The sequence below is a fragment of the Rhinolophus sinicus genome, chromosome 16, assembly GCF_057876585.1.
Source record: "Rhinolophus sinicus isolate RSI-liver-muscle chromosome 16, RSI-T2T, whole genome shotgun sequence".
NCBI lineage: Eukaryota > Metazoa > Chordata > Mammalia > Chiroptera > Rhinolophidae > Rhinolophus > Rhinolophus sinicus.
In genome coordinates this window covers 180,537,422-180,556,440 of record NC_142516.1, presented here as the reverse complement: position 1 = coordinate 180,556,440, position 19,019 = coordinate 180,537,422, and positions in this window count along the sequence as shown.

Sequence of the window (19,019 nt, the reverse complement as noted above, 5' to 3'; positions counted from 1 at the left end):
AAGTTTCTGAGCCACAAAGGTGAAATGAGTATCTTGTTATTTATAACAGGCTCCTCTCAACCACAACTGAGTTTATGTTAATAAGGTGACTTTTGGAAATCTTCTAAAGGGAAGGTGGCTGTGTCCTGATTGCCAGGAGAACCAATATGGAAATGTTCTGGTTCCCTTATGGAGAAGCTTTTGGTCACACCCCCTGATTTCTGAAGAGCTGAGAGGACCTTGAGGTTGAATCAACCACAAATGGAAAACTATTTAATCTATGATTTAATGTCAATGTAATGAAGCTTCCATATAAATTTTTAAAAATGGGGTTCCAAAAGCTTCTCCATAAGGGAACCAGAACATTTCAACATGCCACCAAGCTGGGCCCCAAATTCCATAAAGACTGAAACTCCTTTTTTCTGGGACCTCTTCCTATGTCTCCATCTGGCTGTTGATTTATATCCTTTAATATCCCTTGTATAAACTAGTAATCTTGGGAGTAAACTCATTTCCTGAGTCCTGAGCCACTCTAGGAAATAATCAAACCCAAGTAGGGGGTTGTGGGAAACTCCAATTGACAGCCAGTCAATCAGAAGTACAAGTAACAACCCGGACTTGAGATTGGCATCTGAAGTGGAGGGCAGTCTTGTAAGACTGAGCCCTTAACCTGTGGAATCTGATGCTATCCCAAGGTACATAGTGTCAGAATTGAGTTGAGTTGTAGGACAGCAGCTGATATCTGAGGATTGCTAGACGGTGTGAACAGCTCCTCTACACACACACACACACACACACACACACACACACACATTGGCACTGGTGAGTAGGACCCTTACCTCCCAAAATGATAACTTGTTTCATCACAGCCAAAAAGAAAGACTGCTAGCAAGATGGAAGTCAGTACTTCTTTTAATCTCATCATGAAAGAGACACCCACTCAAATTTGATGTATTCTGAGAAGCAAGTTACTCAAAGGGATAATTCTTATTGGCAACATTAGCAGTGGATTTTGTACATACTGGTGCCAGGATGAGCTAAATATAGAATAAAATGAAGCACACGTGAAAATGATGCAATGAAGAGACTCAGCAAACATGAGATGTATGAGGCTGCTGGCGGAGTGAAAAGCAAACTTTTTTATGAGCAGAAAGAATGCACTCTAAAATAATGATAAAATGTATAGTATAGTCACTACATAAACCCATAGCATAATTGTTTGTTATCATTAATCTTCCTCTATTCCTCATATTTGCCTCTATGTTTCTTTAACTGACTATAGCTGAGGCTTGCCTAAGGTAGGTAATTATATAGGGAAAATAGAGCAAGAATTTTGTATAACTGGCAGGATCAGGTAAGGCTGCATGGATATAGGCAACAGCCTTCCATTTTAGGAAGAGTCACAGAGGAATTCTCATGCGGGCTTTCAACTCTGAGGGTGATCCTCATGGGAAAGAATATGAAGGATACAAGGAGCATTAGTCTACATTCGAAAGGAGCTGAAATACCAGCGCAATCTAAGGCAGTGATTGGCGAGAGATTCAAGGAGTGCTGATGTTATAAGTGAGTAATGCACACCTTAGATCTAAGGACGAGTTATGAGAAAACAGCCAGGATGACAGAGCATTCAGCTATGAGAGAACTGTGATGCAACTCATGAAGCCAGCCTCTGCAAATGAGAATACATATTTAAAAGTCCGAAACTTAGTGGACTGAAGCACCAGGAAGGAAAACAAACAGAACTAGGGCATAAGAAATAAACTGAATTACTAAAGAGCAGGAAAAAGACAAAACTCTAAACTCATTCACACTTACTATGAAATGCAAATAAGACAGGAGAAAAATACACCACTGATCAGGTAAAAAAAGTAATATCTAGGAGTTTTGACACATGTCCATTTATTGTTCCCCTAGGTAAGGCCAGGTTCATTGGTCCTATAATGCATAGGGCTGAGAGTATAGCTGCCATACTTAGAGGAAGCAATAAATAAAATTATTTTATAGTTTTGTGTGCTTTCTTTCAAGTTAAAGAAAAAAATGTATTCATAAAAGATGAAAATGAAACAGATAATTCCTTTGCATATGGCTATCAGTTAGGTTAAAAGGAAAACAGAATAAAAATAAGTTATTGACATCATAATCTAAATTATCTTAAGAGAAAATAAGTACTATAAGCATCAAAATGTATATATTTATCTGCCATGTAATTAAATATAAGGAAACACACTGACAAAATATCATTTTTTATAAATTGACCATTTTATATTTTTGAAACTTTTTGGTAAATTAGTGAAAATAATGAAAGTATTAAAATTATCCTATGAAAGGAAGCCATAATGAAGATAGATAGGCAGAGTGTGAGGGTTACAATATTTTTACTTCCAGGATAGATGAGTTAATTGTGTGGATCATTGCTCGTGGGAAACTAAAAGCTCCTGAGGCCATGTCAAATAATCATTGTGTCACCCTCATAAAGAAGCAAATATTTTGTGAATAACATTTACCCGAAACTTTGATTAAATAAATGAATAAATATAGGAACCTCAGTCAGACCATCTTTTTTTCTATGCAATAGTACAAAAAAGTGTGGAAGAAAAACACAAAGGAAAGAGAGAAATTAAGAGATAAAGGAAAATGGATGGAGTCAAACTGTAGCTAAATTACAAAAATGGCTAAAGCCTGAGAAAAAATTTTATTTAATATCAGAATCCACCTGTCTACAGCAGTGATGTCGTTAGATGAAACAAGGCTGTCAGTCAGTTTTGTTTTGTTTGTTTGTTTGTTTGTTTGTTTGTCTTTCCAGGTTTTGATAAAGTGAGACCAACTTGTAGAAAGTTCAAAGTGGACATTGAAAAATGGATTAAATAGCTATCAAGCCACTCTTCCATAACAAAGATATGAAAGTATAGGTAGTGAGACTAACTTTGAAAACCATTCTTAAGGAGAATTTCTTTGGAGAGAAATCTTGGCAATCTGCTCTGAATCCCAGATCCCAAACCCCAGCAGAGACATGAAGGGAGTGTTTCCTCTTTTACTGTAAGAAAAAAGAAAGGAAAATGGTGACATCCACATTGTAAGACTATTTAGAAAGGGTTTTCATACTGAAAAAGCTATAAGGAGACAAAGAAAAACAGTATAGACATAAATGTCTGAGAAATCTAAAGGTCAGGATTAACAGTCGTGTGAGTGTAAACTGTGCTCAGAGCAGAAGCAGGATACACAATTCCTGTATCTAACAGGTCCACCCAAAGAGTGAGGGCTGAGTGTAGACTTTCATATCCTGGGGCTACAAAAAAGTGGAGAATGACCAGCCATGATAGAAACTTAGTAATTCTCATGAGAATTCAAGATGCTTAGGGGAATGGACACTGCAGGATTTGGGGTGGGGTGTTGGTGTCTTCAACAAGGCACAGAAGTGCCCCAAAGAAAAAGAATTAAATATATCCCAAGTTCAAAGAGCAGAGATTATAGATCACCACAATGTTATCAGTCTAGTACGCATTAGTTCCCAAAGTTCTTTTGACTCCAACTACTCCAACTTTAGAACTGAAGGTAACTAGCTGGAAGAGTATGATCAGAACCAGGAAAGAGGACAGGAACACAGAGTAGAAGCCCAGCACACACTATTTTGCCTGGAAGATGCTGGAGAGGAAGGATAGGAGAGAAGCTTTAACCATAAATCAATCTTAAGAGTTCCGAGGATTGTAAAGGAAGTTGCATTCTACGTATGGTATTGAAACTGATTTTATCTTCTTGCATTAATTTCCTAATGCAACCATAACAAATTACCACAGATTTACTGGCTTAAGACAACATTAACTTATTATTTTACAATTCTGAAGGTCAAAGTTTCAACAGTGGCCTCACTGGGTTTAAATCAAGGTGTTCGACAGGTCTGTGTTTCCTTCTGGAAGTTCTAGGCAAATCTATTGCCTCTCTTTTACATCTTCTAGAGTCCACACACATTCTTTTACACATCGCCCCTTCTTCAGAACTAGCTATGTTGCATCTCTCTGACCATTTTTCCAAGTCATACCTCCTTCTGACCAGCATCAGGAAGGGTCCCCACTTTTAAGAAGCCATGTGATTATTTTTGGGTCTACCTAAATAATCCAGGATAATTTCCTTATCGCAAGGTCCTTAATTTAATCATATTTGCAAAGCCCCTTTTGTCATACAAGGTAACATATTAATAAGCTCCCAGGGTAGGACTTCAGTATCTTTCAGTGGGCCATTCCTCAGACTAGCACATCATCTGAGAGAGAGAAAAATAATTCCAGTATAAATTTGTCCCTGAGAGAATTTAAAGGGATAGTGTGAGAAAATAAAGTTACATTATAAATAAATGCTTTTGGAAAAGTATAATTAGAATTCAAAGTTTTGTACAAAATTAATTTATTTGTTTTATCATTCCTTATACTTAAAAAAAAAAAAAAAATATTTACACTGGGAGAAGTGCCATGGTGCACATGGTGAATATTCTGAGGGATTTAAGTTGGGTAGGCAAGAAGCTTCAGCAATTCTGAAATCCAAGAGGATGTACAAACATGCCAACTAAGAGAAAATCTGGGGTTGGGGCACTAAGGAATAGAGCATGCACAGAACACAAAGGGAAAAAGTAAATCAAGAGCTGGAGGAAGATCTTAGAAGCAGAAGTTTGAGCAATGGGTCAAGTTTGCTGGGAGATAAAAGTTTCAGGAAACAATAAACTGGTCATGGGAATCAACTGGATAAATAAACTAGGAAGAAGTTGGGAACAAAATATACTATCCCTAAATGGCTTCTAAGAATCTCCAAAGGCTATATCAATGTGTACTGACCCTAATGTTTGCCTTTGCACAAATAGTAAATGAGGAAGGCTTAGCTCAACTCCCCTGTGTTCTATAACATTGAGAATGTGTACTCTCATTGGATGTCATTCAACCAACAAGCCAAACAGATTACTAGGAATAAGTAATGTGTTTATTCAAATTATCCTAGAGATGTGTAGCCTAAGTGCATTAAATTTATCAAATAATATGAATTATAAGAAATTTTATAGTTTATTATATTTGTTTAATATAAGGCCAATCTTTGCCATTAGAATAAAGAGAAGGTCAATGCCGAATCCACATCTGGATGTATACATATTCCCTAACTTTCACTTTATTATGAAAGATCTCATTTACTTTCTTAAATTCCTAAAATAATACCAGCAATAGCATGGAGAGCTACTTACCTCCATATTCATGGCTCCCTATTTTAGCACCAACACATGGCAATATCCACTGGCCCACGTTACAAAGAATATCTCCCCTTCTCTTTCAAAATGACAATCAAAAACGGATGGGTTCTCACTATTTTTGTTCACTGACATTGGCTAATTATTAACTCTGCAGGAAAAATTAAAGTTTAATTTGAATGTCATTGTAAAACACCAGGATCTGTGTCAGCATGATAAGATATCATAAAGGCTTAAGTTGTTTTGGTAAGTTAGCCACCTGCTCAAATAATTCAATTTTTATAGTCTCTCCAGCCTGACATATTTTATATTGATGTATTGTATCATACTCATTATATTAACATGGTTTAAAACAGTCCATTTCTAAGAGGTCTGCTGAACACATAAGTTTAAACTGCCATGTTATTCCAATGTTTCAGAAAGAATTTATATTTTTTCAAACTTTTCCATCAGATACCTTGTAAAAAGTGCTACTAGTTGATTACAATTTCTTGAAAGGAAGTAGCCTAAAATTGGAATAATCTAAATGTAAAACATATAGTCACCTCTGGGCTGTGATTATCATTCAATATATAAAATAACAGCAGAATGAGCACGCTGTCCATTAACCACATGCCTCATAACACACTTTTGAAAAGATACTGTTTTACCTCATTTTTATTAATGTACTTATTTAGATATGAGAAGATGTCATTGTAACAAGGGTTCTAGTTCAAAGATAGACACTTTTCTTATGAGGAACTGTTTTAATATTTAACATGTTTAAAAATTTATTGTATGTAAACTATTCATAGGACCCGCGGCATGATATTAAAAAAAAAAAAAAAAAAAAAAGGAGACAAGTCCTTTGCTCTCAAGTAGCTTATAATTTAGATGAGGATTTATCTTCATGGATATAAAAAATGATTCAACAACATTTGTTCTGAAAATAGACCCCTCCAAAAAATAATTGTTATTTTACAGAAAGTGAACAATGTTAAGAATCTCCTCGGATTAGGGGAAGGATAAAAGAAGGATAAAGGTTTTGAGTTAAATTAAAACATGAATTATTTAATATGTAAACATTTATCAAGTCTCCCATATTTCAGTTTTCTTCACACTGGAGATATAACCGTGATCGTGACAGACATGGAGCATGCCCTTATTCAATTTAGGGTAATAAGCTGGCATTAATGCAATCATGGAAGAAGTACAAGTTGCTATGAGACCACCTGCCCAGTGTACATTTCCCAAGCCAAATAGTGATGGAAATTTTTAAGAAACAGTAATAGTAATATGAATTTATAATAATAGTAATGTTATAAAAGAGACAATAGGCCCAAAATGGACTCACATTTGCTAAGTCCACATCACCAACCAAGACTTAATACCAAAATAAATTGCACTTTCAGCCTCCCCCAGAAATGTAATCTTAACTAGTCAGTCTGAAATTCCTGGTCAGTACAAGTGAGGGAATCTGCCTTATAGACCCTGAACTTCCCCCATGGGAAGAGTACCTCGCCTGAAACAATCCACTCTTTGCTAAATAACTTCCTTGTCCCCCTCCTCTGCCTTTAAACACTTTTCCTTTTCTACAGCTCTTCTGAGTTCCTTTTGGTTTTCTAAATGGGATGCTGCCCAATTCACTAATCCTTGAATAAATTCAATTAGATATTCAAATTTACTCAGTTCATTTTTTTTTAACAGTGATTAAAGATTGTAACAGCTAAAATTGCTTAAGCACATATTCTTTATTCAGTGATATAGCATGTACTTTGGAGGTGTAAAAGAAAAAAAATATTCTGACACTGCTAAAGATGGGAACGCAGACTGTATTCGGGGGACTCTTACAATGGGCTTTTGTAGTAGAGAAGAGAGGTTGAACTCAGTTTTGAATACAATAAAGGGAGATTTATAGTCAAGTTGAGTGTTATTTATTCTATTTTGGTGTGTTGGGACTGTCACAGGGTTGTGCCTACACATCATTAGTTCATCTTTAAACTGCTAATGACTTTCTGGTGTTCTCCAACATATTCCCTGACTAAAGCAGGCTGAACTCCCCAAGAAAAGGGGGAAATTCCAGTGCTAACTTAGCTTGCTGGAAGGAATCAGATAAAAAAACCAAAGGACCACAATTAATAAATTGGTTTGCGCCAAGAAGATCCAAGATGGCACTTGATGCTCCTTCTTATGTGCCTTTTGAGAAACGTTTTTCATTAGCATATTAAATCATGCCTAGACGTGAAGATTTAACATTAAAATAAGACATATGATGTATGGCTACGCAGGTTCCAAACATGTTTGAGAACTGTACATGCTCCTTTACACATTTGAGAACTCTCCACCCTTTCTTGGAAATCTCTACCCTTGAACTCACCTAACACCCCGCAGCCCTTTAAGACCTTCCTAATTCCCCAAATCAGAGAAAACTGGTTTTTAGAGCATGAGCTCGTCCTTGTCCATTCTTTGATAAAAGAATATAGTTTCTGACCTGCTTTACCGAATACAATCTCGTTCTATTGGTGCAAGAGATCCTGGGCAGAACCACTGAGATTTGGGGTCCCAGACCAGCAGGGTCGGTGACAGAACAGGTGTCTATGTTTCTGTAAACTATTTTATCAATCTGCATTCCTTTATCTGCAAACTGCCAGTATTCTTGCCTATCTTTTAAATTGAGATCTTGTTTTATGTTCACATTTACTGAGTATCTACTCTGCTCTAAGCGTAGATACAATAACATTGTCTCTAACTGTGGAGGGGAAGTCAACACGAGTGAAAGACAGTTGCAAAGGAGTAGGATGAGTGTTGGGTATGATGAGAGCAAAGAGCGGCTCTCACCTCATGTCTCAGAGATCTCTGGATAAAGTGATTTTTAAAATCCTTGGGGAAAGAATGGAACTTAACCATAAGTTGATTTGTATTTAATTTTTATACATATTTATTTATTTGTATTTAATTTTGGTAGCCGCATGTTTAAAATCTCAGCAGAGCAAGAACAGGGTGACTCCAAATAATTGTGTGTGGCAGAAGCACAGTGTACGTATAGGAGGAGAGTACAATGAAGGATGAGGATTTAGAGCTGAGCAGAGACTATTCGATGAAAAGCTTTGCATTCAACTCTAAACTGTTTATTCTCATGCCTATCTTTCCAACTTTCATTCTATTTCTACTTTAAATTTTGTAATTGTTTACAGTAATTTCCCAGTGTGTTTGCTTCTCTTTATAGTGTGTTGGGCATACATACATTTTCTTCCTTGTAATCAAATCTGTCCACCTTTTCCTCTACCATTTCTTTCAGTTTTTTCTATATTAGTTCAACATAGTTTTATAAAGTAAATGGATGAGACCATCCTGTCCTGATTATACTTATTTATTTCTGAATTAGCTCATCATATTTTATTTTCAAAATGTCCTTACAAGAGAAACTACATATTTGATGGAATAGAATAGCAGTGATTGTATTTATTTTAGTAATTATATGTGACCATATCTAGAATAGTAATTTCAAGAAATACCCATTGTCCCCAGCAGTATCTCATGAATATTCCATAAGCTTTTGAAAATGCAATTTTCACAGGTGGTTTGGAAATCCCATATAAATTGAAAGGTCTGCATATTAGAATTATAGCTCAGTTGGTGTTACAGCCAGCCTCTTCACAACTTGAACCAGCTGCATTATGTGAGAGTCTGGAGGGTTTCCACAGCATAGGGCCATTTAAAGCTGTTTATGCTGCCACTGCTTCTCATTATAATAAATGTACCTGATGGTATAATACTTTCATCTAGATCCAAGTTGTCTTTGACACAAAGCATAGAAAATAATTGGTAGGTCATTTCAGACATTCATCCTCTTATTTATTGTATCGTGTTTCCCCAAAAATAAGACCTAACTGGAAAATAAGCCCTAGCATGATTTTTCAGGGTGACATCCCCTGAACATAAGCCCTAATGAATCTTTTGGAGCAAACCTTAATATAAGACCCGGTCTTATTTTGGGGGAAACACAGTAATTCCAGGGAATTGCAAAAAACATGTTGGTATTCCTAAATCTAAACACTTAGATGCACAGAAATACAAATAGTATATTTCAAGTCAAAATAATTTATTCTAGCAAAACCCTATATCTTCAAAATCATCTCATTCAGGAATACAATTTTACTCATTTTTTAAACACTTATTAGTGGCATCTAGTGACACAGAGTTATAAAGAGTGAATGATGTAGTTATTTATGACAACCTTGTTTTTAATACTTTTATTTTCTAATACAAAGAGGAAATAAATCGAAAAATTATTGAGTATTTATTGAGTATCACCACCTAGTATAATAAATGCTTAGTGTTTCCTTACTATGTTTTGGACTCTATTTTAAGTATTTTACATATATTAACACATTTAATGTCATTTAAAAACTCCAAGAAGTATATATTATTATTGTGTTCACTTTATGTATATATAAGAAAACTGAGGCATGGGGTATTAGGTAACTGTTTTAATGTGATGATAATCCTAGAGTCAGAGCAGGACTCAACTCCAGGCACCTGGCTTTTAACTATCGTAACACAGGACAGCAGCCACATGCCAGGTATGTTACACAAGTAAACTTATTTAGTTCTTACTACAATATCATGAAATAACTTGCTATCCTGGTGTGACAAATGAAGCAACTGAGACTCAGAATGATTTAATAACACAATAAGTTAAACACAGATATCAAAAAACAAACAAACAAACAAAAATACAGATATGGTATATGCCTGATTGCAGAGCAAGACCCAGCCTCCTCTCTAGCTTGATTATAATCACCTATCCTAACCACCCTGCACTCAAACTCTCCTAAAGAAAATGGCTCACTACAAAAATTATAGTAATTATGGTATCTAAAAACAATAAATTGAAAGGAAGGATTTTTGAAGCCATTAAATCTTAATTTTATCTAATTGTTTTATTACTGAGCTCATAAAACTTTTAATAATACAATAATCAAGTTTACTTTTGTGCCTTAGTTCTTTGTCTTTTTTTTTTTTTTTTTTTTTTTTTTTTTTTTTTTACTATCACACGGATGTGATGATTATTAGGGACATGTAGCCACAGAAAAGGAGCAGGTGATCAAAAGGCTTGAATAATTTTGTATCAATTGATAATTGATACAAAATTATAAGAATTTGCCCTTGTATGAATCTAGGACCTGTTTGAAATCAATATGAATTTTCTACTGTTAAATATATAGTCAGAGTTAGAATGGTGCTGGCAATTATATAAATCTAAGATCCTAGGGGCATTTTTATCTCTTTATAGTGTATTTAAAATTTGATCTGATTTTGGAGGCACATCCAAATCATAGGTACTTATTATTCCTCTTTAAAAAAAAAAAAAAACTGCACCTACACATACTATTAAATCAATAACAAGTTAATTCATCCTTAATAAATGTAGCCGCCCTGTATCACTGCCTGAATTTTATTGCTGATAAATGATGGAGGTCATATTTTTAACCTTTACCAAAAAGTATTATATATTGCAAACGATTTCATGAAGAGTTCAGAGATAAAAGCCCTCACAGGTTTACTTTTTGCCTTCCCCTTGTCCAGTTATTTATTCAGTTCAGAAAGAAAGAGATTACATTACAGAATTTGGTAATTTGGGGGTTATTTCCAGAAATTATATCACTAATATGGCAAAACAAATTTAAAATCTTGAAATCAGAGGTTCAGATCAAACTCACTTTAAGATGTCCACTCCTGACACCTCGGCTAATTTCTTGAGATTCAGATTACTTACTAGCCCAACTGAACATTTTGATAGAAAAGATGTGCAATGGTTTAAAAAAAAATCCTGAAACAAATGAAATATTGAATATGTACTTTTAAAATTAAGAAGCAGAGAACTCTATCTCTAAATGTTTGAGTTTTTATCCTCCAGAATTTTAAACAACAACAAAAAAAATTTAATGCATCAGACATTAGAAATAGAATCATAGTTCCTTAATATCAAAAAACCTTCTCTTAGAATTCAAAGTTCTCCAGTTATTTTATAAATTCATTTTCAGCATTGGTTTGTTGGAAATTGTATCAAAGAATGCTCACATATGATAGTCTCTTGAGTCTCTTTTAATGTGTAGGTGTCCCCAAGTCTTTTTTGTTCTGGAAATTTATGTGGTAAAGAAGGCAGGGCATCTGTTCTATAGAATTGTCCACATGCTGGATTCTGCTAATCACTTCTCTATGATGCGGCTAAACGTGGTCTTCTGTGTCTTGGGTTTCTCATAAAACTGTTGAGCAGAAGGCTTGATCAACTTCACGGTTAACTTTCTGGCATGACTAATTCATAGTTAATGGTGTGCATTTCCTATTGCATCACATCAGATTTGCATAACATCTGCTTGCCTCTCTTGGTACTTTGAAGATTGATCAGGAGTTTCCAGAGTTGTCATCCTAATTCATTGAATAGTTAGAGTCTGTCACGTGACTTGGTCAGGTTAACAGTGGACACATATTGATAGACTTCAGAGGCTACTTGAATTGGTTGGTTTGCAGTCCAAAGATTGCAGTCCTTATACACTGTTCACTGAATGATGATGCATGGAGAAATTACATTCTCGGGGGGTCTTACAATCCCAGGAATCCATGATGTTTTTACAGTTCTCTACATCTATATATCCTAAAAGTTATCCCATAGTTACTGTGTTTCAGTCAGGGATAGTTTTGTTGTTGCTGCTCTTTTTATATAAAAATATTCCTTACGAATGATAGGCAACGTGTGTGTGTGTGTGTGTTTGTGTGTGTGTTATTAAGCAGGGTTCTCCAGAGACACAGAACCAATAGGTTGTACACAGATATATAGAAAAATATTGATTGTATCAGATTGGCTCATGTGATTATTGAGGCTGAGGGGGCCCACAGTCTGCTCTTTGCCAGCTGGAGGCTCAAGAAAGCTGGTGGTGTAGTTCCACTCAAGTCCAAGTCTGAAGACCTGAGAACCAAGAGCACAGATACACAAGGTCAGGAGAAGATGGATATCCAGCTCAAGCAGAGAGCAAATTCACCCTCCTTTCACCTTTGTGTTCTGTTCAGGCCCTACACTTTGGATGATGCCCACCTGAACTGGTGAAGACGTTTTCTTTACTTAGTCTATTGATTCAAATGCTGATCTCTTCTGAAACATTCACATAGACACACCCAGAAATAACATTTGTCTGCTATCTTGTCATGCTGGCCCAGACAGGTGGGCAGATAAAATTAACCATCACAAGTATGAGTATGTACACACATGTGAATACCCTTAGTATCCCGTGGAGAGGGTATGCTCTCTCTGTGATTTTATTATATTTTGGAGTAATTGTTATTCTCCTTGAGCACTTCAGTAAGAATTTCATAGAAAATGTCATTCAACACACAATTTGCAATTTAACACAAATTTTCAGTATTATATCTTATGCTTACAAATAGTAAAAAACTGTTAATTAGTCCAACATATATTTACTGAGTTCCTTCTAAATTCCAAAAATTATGTTCAGTGGAAGGATAGATAGTAAAAAGCAGTGAAAAACTCCTGCCCTAAAAAAGCTTAGATTTTCATTCATTTGTGTTTGTTCTACTTCCTAAAAGTCTCACTCACTTTAATGGCATTCATATATTTTATATTTATAAGTGATTAATAGAAAAGCATATTGATCTTGGACGTTCAAGTTACCTCTACAACTTCACTTTCTGAGGGCTCTAAATACAATGAAGATCAAGGAGAATTTTCTTGTTTTAATACCAAGGAGAGCTTTTTAAATAGTAAATTTGGGTAATCTTAGTCTAACTACATCTAGAAAACACAGGTAATTTTTACCTTAAGTGATATATATTTCCCAAACTTTAATGTATAAAATAAGTGTTTGGTTTAATATTGAAAATTCACTGTGAAAATAAAATAAATGATTAACTTGTTACTATGTTTTATTATTTGATAAAGGACATATTTTATTTTTCTTTGAGATTGCTTAAAAATGTGACTATAAGCGTAGTAGTAAGTTGCCTTATTTTTATTATTTTCTCTAGAAGATGTGAATGAAAAAGGGTCTCTGCATCTGACCAAAAGTAACCTCACAGAGTGATCTGATCATAAAATTCCTAACTGGGCAGGTCTTTGTGGGTAGTCAGCCCCAGGCCCATAAAAAGGATACTCTTTGCCTGATTTAAACTAGCCCTGTCTATCTGTTGTTGTTTCTGTTGTTATTGTTTGTTTGTTTGTTTTTAATACATTTTATTGGAGAATATTGGGGAACAGTATGTTTCTCCAGGGCCCATCAGCTCCAAGTTCAGTTGCCATTTCAATCTTTAGTTGCAGGGGGCACAGCCCACCATCCCATGCGGCAATTGAACCAGCAAGCTTGTTGTTGAGAGCATGTGCTCTAACCAACTAAGCTATCTGGCCACCCCCTTGTGTATCTAGGTTAACACACCTTGGAAATGCCAGAGCAACCTTCTTTTTCACACCCCTCCCTCCCGAAGGCATAACCACCCTCATGGAAGTACATAATTGTGTTAACTACCATGTTATCTTCCTTACTTCCCTTCTTAATTCCAAGTGCTAAAAGAAACTGCAAAACTGTCATTAGCTAAAACATTTTCTCAGTCTCTGAGATTTCGCTTCCAGGCTTGTCCTCTGTTTGGCTCAAGTAAGCTAATAAACTCATAAATATTTTCTACAGGTTTGGGCATTCTTATGTCAACAAAGGAGATTAAAAACTTAAAGTAACATATCTGTGTTTCATTCTGGAATTAACAGAGTAAACTCGACTGCGAAAAGAAAATGTAATTGTTGACCCTGCCCCAAATCTGAATCTAGGTAAAGACTGACACCACTCTATTATCATAATCATGCTGTAAGGTGAGAAGCATGATGGATAAAGATCATTGATTAATTAGCTTGAAAAACAACACCTTGAGATTAGATAGGCCTGTTCATAGCTGTAGCAAATCATATCAAATTACTCTATGCCATATTCTTAAAATGTAAGAGCTAGTGGCCTGTGTAAAAGAAAAGCATTATTCTAACACATTTTGTAATTTCACCATGTGCCATTTTTGACTTTGAGAGCACTCATGCTTCTTCCCAAATTGTGCATGTAATTCCCATTTATTTAAAGGTTACCTATATAATTTTACATGTATTACATCAAATATAACTAATGATTAAGACTATTAAAACTTGTGTCACTGCTGTGATACTCTTGGACTTAAGATCATGAGTCAGTTTATTACTGAGGATTAGCTCAATCATACTTTAGTTTCCAACTGCAACACTTTTCCATAGACTACTTCCATAGATTTGTCAGTAAGACAAAAAACAAACAAACAAAGAAAAAACATGAAATATAGAAGACTATGTTACTCATGTAGCCCACATGATAATGGTAGTAACAAAATTCAACAGCCAAACCTTCAGCTGAAGCACTGCAGAAGGCAGTGCCATGCTATGCACATGGCTCTAAAAGTATATTTTCAGGTTAAATAAAATAAACAAAACAAAGAAAAAAAACAAATTTTAACTTTAACTCCCACTATTGGTATAGCATTGGAAAGGACGATGAGTCTGTTGTCCAGAGGACAAAGAAGGCTCAGATTAGAGACAGAGAAGTCAATGAATCACCAAAAAAGAAGAAAGAAACAGAGTAGGGGGAGGCAAGAAGAGGGCAGGAAAAAAAGAGGAGAGAGAGAGAGAGATGTAAACAGAGGCAGACAGACGGAGAGAACATTCTTTGGAATACAACTAGGCTTGATGTCTGGCCATACCAACTATTTAAATATTGAAATATATAACTGTTCCAATATTTCATATCAATAATTAAGCAGTCACTACCATGAGTCACTTAGTGGGACTATATTAACTCAGATTGCTCTGGCTTCACTCCCTGGACCCCCTAGATCACCCATGTTCCTAATAATTAAAGGGTAACAAAAATAGTACTCATATTATATTAGCTGTCAAATAGTTTTATGTCCTGGTAATGAAAAACAAACATCAGCCTACATTTTGTAAAATATCCCAAGACAAAATGTAAGTAATGTATAAAGAAGGAACTACCATGTTTCCCCCAAAATAAGACCTAACCGGAAAATAAGCCCTAGCATTATTTTTCAGGATGACATCTCTTGAACATAAGCCCTACTGTGTCTTTTGGAGCAAAAATTAATATAAGACCTGGTCTTATTTTGGGGGAAACACGGTATGTTAGAATATTAGCAGTCTCTAGAAAACTCAGGATTGAAGACAGAAGAAGCATGACGCCTACCTAAACTTGAGTTCAACTTGTTGGGGAAGTCAATCTTACCACGTGCTCAGAAGGAGAGAAAATCACATATTTATTCACAGCTTTAGTAGGACTGATTCTAATTCCTTAGTGATAAGTATTAATAAGAAGGCGTATTTCATCTATCTATCTATCTATCTATCTATCTATCTATCTATCTATCTATCTAACTATCTATCTGTCTATCTATCTACCTATCTATCTTTTCTACATGAAGTAATAAAATATACATGGCTTTCAGTTCTTTTTTAATCATTTTAAACAAATCATTTTACTTCAGTTATGCTTTGAGATATGTCTGACACACAGAGAAGGAAAAAAGAGGTAAGGATCAATTTATTGAGGGTAGACCATATTACACTCATTGGTTAACTTTCTTGTTACTCTCTAGTCAGTCTTTTTAAAAAAGGAATGGCCTTAATAATAACATCAGATTAAATGAAAGAGATGTTTATTTAGTACCTATATACCAGGCACTGTACTAGTCAGTAATGGTAGACTAATAATGATGGTACCCTCCCCACCCTCAAGGAGTTCAAATGTAAGAGTAGCATGGTCACAGAAAATGCTATCAGCCTAGATGATCAAGGTAAAAATGGTTTCAATGAGTCACATAACTCAAACTAGGAAGAGGGAACAGAAAACAGAATGAGGGAGCTTCCAAGAGCAGGTGAAATTTCAAATGAGCAGAAGATGTAGAATGAGCCAGGTAGACCCAAATCTCTCCAGTTTTAATTGCACACCCTAGACTACAGGGTATTGCCCCGAAGGAAAAACAATCATGAGAGTTTCTCAGGCTTCCTTCTATTGGGGGATCTCAGCTGGACTAAGACTCTGTCCTGACCCCTCCCCTGAGACTCATTTATTCCTCCCCAAGGAAAGAGAAGTGAGTTATCTGACTAATGAGATTGGAAGAATGCTCCGCTCTGGAGCAGGCCTGCATTATCACAGATGTGCTCTGGCTGCGTTCTCAGCCTGCTGGTGAGTTTAGGGAGCTGGCGAAGCTCTGGTGAAGCAGCTTGCAGTACTTCCAGTAACTGGGTAAATAAGTTGGTTCAATTCTAAGAGGTGTTCTCAAGTCCATTTGGCCGTGTATCTAAGGCATGTCCTTTACTCCTTTGATCTATTTTTTATTAGCAATAAAGCTGACAGTTTGATCTCCATCTGTCTGACTCCTGTGTCTATTTCTCAATTTACTCCAAACGTGGGCAGTAAACAGGGTTGTTATTTAGGGACTCATTAAAACCCCAACCATCACTTCCAGTACACTCTCTTAAGTGGTTGTTTAAATACATGCAGTTTAGTTTTGGTGATTTGTTCAGGCGCCTAGGACCTGGTTCAAATTCAATTTGGGACCTGATAGCATCTCTTTTCCAGAGCCATAGCCAAGAAATCTACATCTAACAGGAGGTGTAATTTTTAAATTAATGAGTTTATTCCCTCAGCTTGTCGTCTTTGATAGGTCAAAAGTAACAAATAATACCAACCTAGCAACACTGAAAAATAACTGTGAACACTTGCAGTATTGCTCATGTGCTCTTTGCATTTTTCTTAGTCGGCTCGTGCTGCCATAACAAAATACTGCACAAAATGCTGAACAAAAACGGGTAGCTTAAATAGCAGACATTTATTTTCTCACAGCTCTGGAGGCTGGGATTCTGAAATCAAGGTACCAGCATGGCTGTTTTCCAATGAGGCCTCTTTTCTTGACTTTAGGGAACTGCCATTTTACTGTGTGTTCACATGTCCTGTTCTTTGTGTGCATGCAGAAAGGGAGGCAGTCCTCCAGTGTCTTTTCTTATAACGACACCAGTCCTGTAGGATGAAAGGCCTACCATTATTACCTCATTTTACCTTAATTAGCTCCTTATAGGCCCTATCTTCAAATCCAGTCACATTGAGTGATTGGATTTCAACATATGCATTTGGAGGTGGGGCACAATTCAGTCCCTGGCAATTACCTTTGCAATAGATGATGAGTAATTCACCTTGATTAGTCACTGTCCCTATGCCAGTCTCTGCTGTCTTACAATTTAATCCTTAAAATAATCTTATTTATCATTATTATCTATTTCAGAGAATGAAACTGAGAGTAAAGAAATTTCAGTGACCTAGCCAAGATAATTCAGTGACAGAATCAGAATGCAGATCCTACAGTCCAGTGCTGAGCCATCCTTTGTTCTCTCTCAGCCTGTGTTGATTCATAACCTTGTGTAGGTTCACATGCTTATAGCTAGGGATTCAGGACATGGGTCCTTGCCGAGATGAGTGGGAAGAAATACAAACAATCAATGAAAAATAATATGTTGATTACTGCTTCAGTGGTATTAAGTCCTATATTTTACATTTATACTATAATACTTATTTTTTTATTCTTCTTTTTGTCATTTTTGTAAACAAAAACATTGCCCATGATAAAGGCTGGAAAGAACACAAGGGCTAGCATACTCTGACAGGAAGAAGCAGCTAATGATGGTGTAAACTACACAGATTCCAAACAGTAAGTGTGCAGCAAGCATTTGCAGAATGTTTCCAGGATGGTATCACAGTGTTTGGATAAACAGTTGTCTAAATACATCACTCAAATAAGTCATAGCCCATTAATAAGTTTTATCTATTCAGGATAAAATATAGGATCTAGAAAAATGTATTCATTTATCCAAACTCTGAGGCACTTTAACATACTAAAGGTGCATAATGGAACAAAATAATTTGTTTGAGTATTTACTTATTTAATTTCTTATTACTGATAGTGCAGGCATTGTAAGAATAAACCAATCTAACAAATTCCTAATTTATGCCTAGGGATTAATTTATTCACAAAATGTATCTAACATGTTCTTGCTTTGGGGCTCTAACACTGATACAGATGAAAACAAAGCTGCACATTTCTGTCGTTTCCCATCAGCTTATTTTCATTTCCTTCTAATATCCCTATCTTTGACGACTTTGGATTTGTTTACAAAATAGTATTTGTTTTGACTAAGTAAAAGGAGATCACGCCTACGTTAATTTTAATAGCATTTTTAACAAACATCTGTCTTACCCACAAAAACAATATGCTATCAATTGGAATTAATCTTATTCAAATAGATCGTATAGAGGCAACAGCAGACAAATAAGAGCCTGCATACATTATTTCTAAGCAAGGACTGGTAAGAAATAAGAAAAAATAAAACAGATGTGTTTCATTCCTCTTCATTTTCCTCCCAATGTGAAGTAAATAGCCCCACAGAATATGCTATTTTGACAATACTCACAGAAATTTTCTTTAAAAGATGGTTTCTGAGGAGGTAAGCTAGGAGGTTTTAGAATAAATTATTTTATTACTTTCTTCTTGGAAAAACAATATTACAGTCAAAAATGATGTACTCTTTCATCGAATCTCCTACTAGAATCCTTTCCTAAGTTGCTTTGGTTTACCATCCAGCACTGTACTCTCTGCATCATTCCCCTCTGATCCTCCTTTAGCAGAGCACCTCTTGTATCCATAGATCTTCAACCAGAACAAAAGCTTAGCCTAAAATGGCTTACATATAATT